Below are 7500 nucleotides of genomic sequence, written 5' to 3'. Positions count from 1 at the left end.
GAGCGCATCGAATGTAGGATGTTTCGGCCACTGACGTTTCGGCCAGAACTCTGCAGGGTAGGACGTTTCGGCCAGTCCTCCAAATGTTGCTATAATTATTTACTTATTATTGAAAAAAAGTATTATTAAAAGAATTAAAGAAATATATATCATTTCAAGTGACAATATTTTTGCACATACTGTGTGAAAACGAAATTAATTTTATGAAACAAATTATCTAAATTGAAATTATACAGTGCACCAAATTATCTGAATTAAAATTATACAGCTTTCATGTGTGGACTAAGGTAAATGGTGTTATTGTTGCACAAAAAGTTGTCTAACATTGATAACATATCATAACAAGGAGTCTGGGTTGGGTTGTTCAAAAACTAATTCTGGCGTTAGTTTATCTTGATGTTAAAAGTCATGGTAACGCTCTGTGTTACCATGATGTTTAATGTCAAGATAGATTTAACGCCAAGATAGTGCAAAAAATTATTTTGAACAACCCAGTCCAGAAGTTCAACATCATTATGAGCATGCAGGAGGGGAGCGCATCGAATATAGGATGTTTCGGCCACAAACGTTTCGGCAACTGACGTTTCGGCAAGAACTCTGAATGGTACGACGTTTCGGCCAATCCTAAATGTTGCTATTATTATTTACTTATTATTGAAAAAAAAAATTATTAAAAGAATTTAAAAAAACCGACGTAGGACGTTTCGGCCAGTCCTCCAAATGTTGTTATTATTATTTACTTATTATTGAAAGAAAATATATTATTAAAAGAATTGAAGAAATATCATTTCAAGTGACAATATTTTTTGCACATACTGTGTGAAAACGAAATTAAATTTATGAAACAAATTATCTAAATTGAAATTATACAGTGCACCAAATTATCTAAATTAAAATTATACAGCTTTCATGTGTGGACTAAGGTAAATGGTGTTATTGTTGCACAAAAAGTTGCCTAACATTGATAACATATCATAACAAGGAGTCTAGGGTTGGGTTGTTCAAAAACTAATTCTGGCGTCAGTTTATCTTGATGTTAAAAGTCATGGTAACGCTCTGTGTTACCATGATGTTTAATGTCAAGATAGATTCAACGCCAAGATAGTGCAAAAAATTATTTTGAGCAACCCAGTCCAGAAGTTCAACATCATTATGAGCATGCAGGAGGGGAGCGCATCGAATATAGGATGTTTCGGCCACAAACGTTTCAGCAACTGACGTTTCGGCAAGAACTCTGCAGGGTACGACGTTTCGGCCAATCCTAAATGTTGCTATTATTATTTACTTATTATTAAAAAAAAAAATTATTAAAAGAATGAAAAAACCGACGACTGAGCAACCGACCAGTAAATTCACTTCAGTGAACTTATCTCACGAAGTGAACACAAACATGTAAACACAAACAAATAAATCTGAGCGATAGAAACATAAGTCTGCGACCTTTTGAGCATATTTCATTCTGAACCTATCTCACAAAGTAAACACAACTGAACGCGTAAATACAAACACGAAAACACAAGCAATTAAAACATAAGTCTGCGACCATTCTGACCGGTCGATAGTAAAGTCGCTATTATTACAGTCGCTGTTATAATGCGGTCGCCATTAGGACAGTCGCCGTTTTGAAAGTCGCTCACCTGATTGCGTCGCCCTTATGAAGTCGCTATTATGACTGTCGCTGTTTTGACAGTCGCTATCCGGCCCGGATCCCACACACACACACACACACACACACACACACACACACACACACACACACACACACACACACACACACACACACACACACACACACACACACGCACATACGCACACACGCACACACACACGCACACATGCACACACGCACGCACGCACCCTCCCCCCACACGCACCCTCACCCCCCACACACGCACGCACGCACGCACGCACCCCCACACACAATCACACACACACACACACACACACACACACACACACACACACACACACACACACACACACACACACACACACACACACACACACACACACACACACACACACACACACACACACACAAACACACTGTACCTGTTTTCTTTGGATGACCGGCGTCTTCCTTCCATGGGTAATAACCTCTTCCCACGGTTATGAGAATAGATACACAGCTCCTAATGAAGACATGAAGGAAGAATGTAACATCCTCACCACACCATTGGTTTGGGTTACCGAAACGCCTGTACATTCCCCGTCCTCCGAACCTGACACAACGCCCCTTAACTTTGCAGACTGAACGAAAATTACTGCATCAAGAGGACTATGATAATGAGTGACACGTGGACGTATCCAAACGTAACACAGGTAAAGTAATGGTGATGGGCTGCCTGAGGAGTAAATGTGATAGACAGAAGGAAAAGAAAGGGTATCAGAAATGACAAACATTCCACCGAGACTGTACAGTTGGTCTTGAAATATGGCTTACGAGGTAACGGTGCTTATGTTCTCGGGCGGGAAGAGTGCATAATAGATAGTATAAATATGTACTTAGGCTCGTTTCACACGTATCGACTTTTCGCCGTGCGTCGTCCACGACACGACGTCGTGCTATCAAAGAATCGTGGACGCCTACAGACGCTTTCACACGTTACGATTACGACCACGTGTGAAAGCGTCCATAGATACTCATGGTTATTTGAGAAGACGACGGGACTCGGGATCTCGTCGTTCCCTTAGAGATACATTCCCGGGAAAGGTATTTGATACTCTCGGGACAATCCCGACACACGGGAAGTGAAGCACATGTAACATGTTCCGGGATTTTCCCGGGATTCCCAACTTTTCCATGAGGACAACGATTTAGTGGGACCCCATGATTTTCCCGGGACACTGAGATCATGCCTCTCCCTGAAAACTCTTGCGTTTTGTTTATAATAGTTAGTAATTATTAGTTATTAGTAATTAGAAATTAGTCATAATCAGGCGACATTTTCTGGATTACTTTTTCCATCTCATATACTCACGTGACCGATTCATTTCCTACGCATTTCACATTAATTTTTCGTCATTAGATAAAAAGTAATTGAGATCATATGCTACTCTGAAAAAATCAGGCATGAAATCCTATTAGCAACCGAGAACGGAAAGAGGGAGCGGGTGATAGGGAGGGGGAGGGGGCTAGCCGACGTCCTGACCGTGTAATGCATTAACCATTTGTAAATAAAATTTGTATTTTCTTCATATACTTACGTTTTCTTATGTGTTATCCACAAAATATGCTAGTATATATATACTGTATATATATATATATATTATGTATTAGATATTCATATTAAGTATAAGGTTTGACACAATTAACATGTCATGTGTTAAAAATGTTGTACTTCATACCTTCCTGATGTATTGACGGGAAATTGAGACATACCATGATTTCTATGGGAAATTCGCGATATCTCTAGCTTGTGGATGACTGAAATAGCTTATGCTGCTGGGAAAATCCCGGTTGTAGCACTATATAGCTCGGGAATATTACGAGACTCCGGGATACCAGGATCTCGTTTGATGAACCCTAGTTGTGTCGTAGACGGAAAACGGCGAAAAGTCGATACGTATGAAACGACCCTAAAGCCGGGTCCACACTTGTTGCATTTCCACGTATCGTATCATCTTTGCGTACCACCTAGTGATACGATACGGTGTAACAGGGTATTATACCCACTTGTTCCGTATCCGTATACAACAGGCGTATACGCAACAAGTGGGTGCAATACCCTGTTGCACCGTTTCGTATCACTAGGTGGTACGCAAAGATGATACGATGCGTGGAAATGCAATAAGTATGGACCCGGCTTTAGACACCAACGCATACACGTTGTTGCCATGCCAACCACATTCCATGAGAGATGGACAAGGCTAAAGCGTTGCCAACTGTACATGGACGTATTGGGAACTGAAATAGTTATGGTGGCGGAATTTATTTTCCCAAGGTGGGCTGAAAGAGCACAGTGGTCAGGCAGATGACAAAGTGGAAAGGGTGAGCTTAAAGGAATTAAAAGAATACATGAAGAAGAAGAAGATAAACATGAAGAAGACTCACATAAAACGAAGGAAAGAAAAATAAAACAAAAAGTCGAGTAAAAAGGATTTTATAAAATTTTACTTTTGAAGTGAAGGAGGTCCCCAGACTTGGCACATAACTTCATGAGCCCCAGCCAAGTCCACAGAATTAAAAAGATACCCAGGAACTACTGGTAAAACCAGGATCCTGTTACCTGTGGATTGTGGAAGCAAATAAGCTCAATTGGTCACACCCGGTCTTGAAGTGGACACGAAGAGGAGGAGGAGGAGGAGGAGGAGGAGGAGGAGGAGGAGGAGGAGGAGAAGAAGGAGAAGGGGAGGAGGAGGAGGAAGAGGAGGAAGATAAGAAGTAGGAGGATAAGGAGTAGGAGGAGAAGGAGGAGGGTAAGGAGGAGGAGGAGGAGGATAAGGAGGAGGAGGAGTGAGGGGTCTAAGCAAAGCCAGATGGTGTGTCCCATTGAAGACGACGTCCTAGGGAGTTAATATAATCAGTAGAGACATTAGACGAGCTCGCTGGGGTCAGCAAGCGGAGACGAGCACCCGAAGGAGCAGGAGGAGGAGGAGGAGGAGGAGGAGCAAACGGGAGTACTTCCTTGGGGCGGACAGCGGACCAGATTTCCCGGGGCAGCACGCGGAGCTGCTAGGACATAATGAAGTGGACATTTTTAAACGCTTTATCAGATAGGGAGCAGCTTACTATGCTTTCTGGCAGTTGCCAAACTATTCGGTTCAGGTTTGCTGGTTAACATCTATTTGTGAAAAGGGTAAACTGTCTCAACCCAACCTTTTCGACGGTACAATGGTAAATGATAAAATAAAAGTCAAACATAAAGAAAAAATAATAAAATAAGTAAATAGATAAATGAAAAAATGTAAACGAATAAATAAAAAATATAAACTTAGCAATGGGCTGATACAGTTTGCAACAACGAACATTGCATCTTCTGTCCCTTAACTTTCGTTGCAACATCACACGACATGACGTGCCAGACTGCATCCAATCATTACCTCACTTTTTCTGACGTCATGAAGCAGATACCAATCATTACTCTTTATCATTGTTTGTGGTTGATTAAATTTGTTAAGCTGGGGCTCGAAGTCTATAATTTTCGTTTCAACTTTGCAACTCAGTCAAAGGAATGAAAACAACCACACGTTTTTATGATGTCGTTTATTTAACTGATTACCCTGTCTGAAACAAAAGACGGTCAACACTTAAACACTACTCGAGTCAAGAGATACTTTGAACATGTTGTTTATTATTATTTATCATCATCTTATTTCTACTATTCATTGTCGTTATTTAAAGTATGTTGTTTATAAATGATCATATCTATGTGACGAGGACAGCAAAATAGGAATCTACTCAATGTGACCCTAAAAGAGATACGTTTTCTTATCTCAGTTTTGAAATAATGAACAATGACAAAAGTAACAAATAAATGAATGAATAGATGATTATTGTACGTCAATGTTTGCATTTAAATTTTGATGTATTTACCAGCCAGACATCAATGGGGTTGAGTGAGCGGGACGGTGACAGACTAGCGTACTGTCAAAGTCCAGTTAGGAGCCAGTTCTGGTTAGATGAACACAGCGGGAGGTGACCTGCACTGCCAGACTTCACCCAAACTGGTCGGAGTAGACGCTATGTGAGAATGGGAACGTACAATGTTTCTAGGAGGCATGTTTAATATTGCACCCCCTTTAATTCATTAAATTCCTATAGTTAGGAAAACACTGAATGGCACCCCGCGCAATGCCCTGTCTCAGTGTTCCTTCTTCATCCATTCCGAGATGCATAAATACCTTATTCATCAATGTACTTGGTAAAGCTTCAACGAGCGAAAGTTTGTACATTTAATATAGGTTCCATCCTCACATGCTGTCTACTCTGACCATTCTGTCGACCATTGCCATTTTAAAACCATTTTCTTAAACATTTGTCCTTTTGGGCTCTCATAATGCCTCTTTGTAATCGTGCTCTTTGCCTCTTATTATGACAAAGTTCGTGTACAATTGCCAACCTTTGTCAAATTTCATCTCCAGGGCTGCCAATTGCTTTTGAATCAACCGGAACGAGTTTGTTTAGAATTCAACTCCAAATACAGGCTTGACACGTTATTCACCTCATATACAGTAAAGACAAATAAATGTGTGTTAATAAACAAATTAATAAATAGATACGCGAATAAAAAATTAAGTAAATAAACAAATCACTTGAATAAACAACTAAATGAAACTATTACAAAGATAAACATGATGCAAGAGGCCGGTAGATAGAGAGGTAGGTGGAGAGGAATGTAAATTTTATTGTCATTTTATTCGGTTGTTATCATACAATGGCCGACTGCAAGTTGCAGAGTTACCGTCTTATATTGTAAACATTGGTTAGGGTACGCGCTGACGTTACGAAATGTAAACATGAAGCCGATCTGCTGCGACAAACTGCTTGCTTCGCTGCTACTAACACAAGACAAAAAAATACAACTAAAATGAACAACGAGTAGATAAACAAGTAGACAAACAAATTAACAGACAAGTAGATAAAAACACACACACACGATAGATACATAGAAATAAACAAACAAAATTAAATAAAACATTTGTGACATATATCTACTGCGTTATTGTGATATATATCAATAGCGTTCACAACTGCAGCGGAATCCTGCAGGACTTGCTACAGATCCCAAGCACGTACAAGAAGCAAGAGTTAGTGGTCTGGTAGGTCAAAACAGGAAATCATAATTCAGGGTGTTCAGCGGTGGGGCTGGGGAGGATTGGGCTTGTGGGGCAAAATCCCAGGGTATCAGCTACCAAGGAATAAATATCTCATATGATGAAGAGCTTGATCAAACCTCCAAGGTTCGTTTCACACGTATCGATTTTTCGACGTGCGCCGTCCACGACACGACGTCGTGCTCTCAAATAACCATGGGTGTCCATGGACGCTTTCACATCTCACAACCATGATTACGTATTTTCTCTATAGTGAATAAAATTGCCTGGAGACAGCCTGAATAAAACAGAAATGTTTCCTCAATGACCCAAAGGGAGTCAAAGATGTACTGTAATACAATACATTACGTGTTGGCAATATTATATATATATATATATATATATATATATATATATATATATATATATATATATAATCTATGACCGTATTCACTTTTCGATACAAGGACTTACTTGAAGATTTTGTTTTACCTAAAGCCAGATGATTCAGGTTAAGGTCCACTAAACGATTTTTTTTTTCTTTATGTTTCGAATCTTTTCATTACGATACTAATCTTTCGTTACGGTTATCCCTTTACATAGACTCCAAACTAAAAGTATGAAAGATTCATCTCCTCAGGAGATACAGCAAGAAGTACAATCAAAATTTCACATTAAAAAAAAAAAAAAAAAAAAAACGAAGAAGAATGTTTCAGAACTGTTGCGTCAATTAAACATTATAAA

At 39.6% G+C, this 7500-nt stretch overlaps 1 protein-coding gene across 1 annotated transcript in view; it reads right to left on the bottom strand.

Moving 5' to 3' along the window:
• Rab23 (RAS oncogene family member Rab23) overlaps positions 1-7500 on the bottom strand; it is a 234538-nt gene that overhangs the window by 146119 nt on the left and 80919 nt on the right. The gene's annotated exons all lie outside the window — the stretch shown is intronic.

This window comes from Oratosquilla oratoria, chromosome 13 (genome assembly GCF_046742065.1).
Source record: "Oratosquilla oratoria isolate Oo_2021 chromosome 13, ASM4674206v1, whole genome shotgun sequence".
Lineage (NCBI taxonomy): Eukaryota > Metazoa > Arthropoda > Malacostraca > Stomatopoda > Squillidae > Oratosquilla > Oratosquilla oratoria.
The sequence above is the reverse complement of the archived record's forward strand: the minus strand, read 5'-3'. Positions and strand labels throughout refer to the sequence as shown.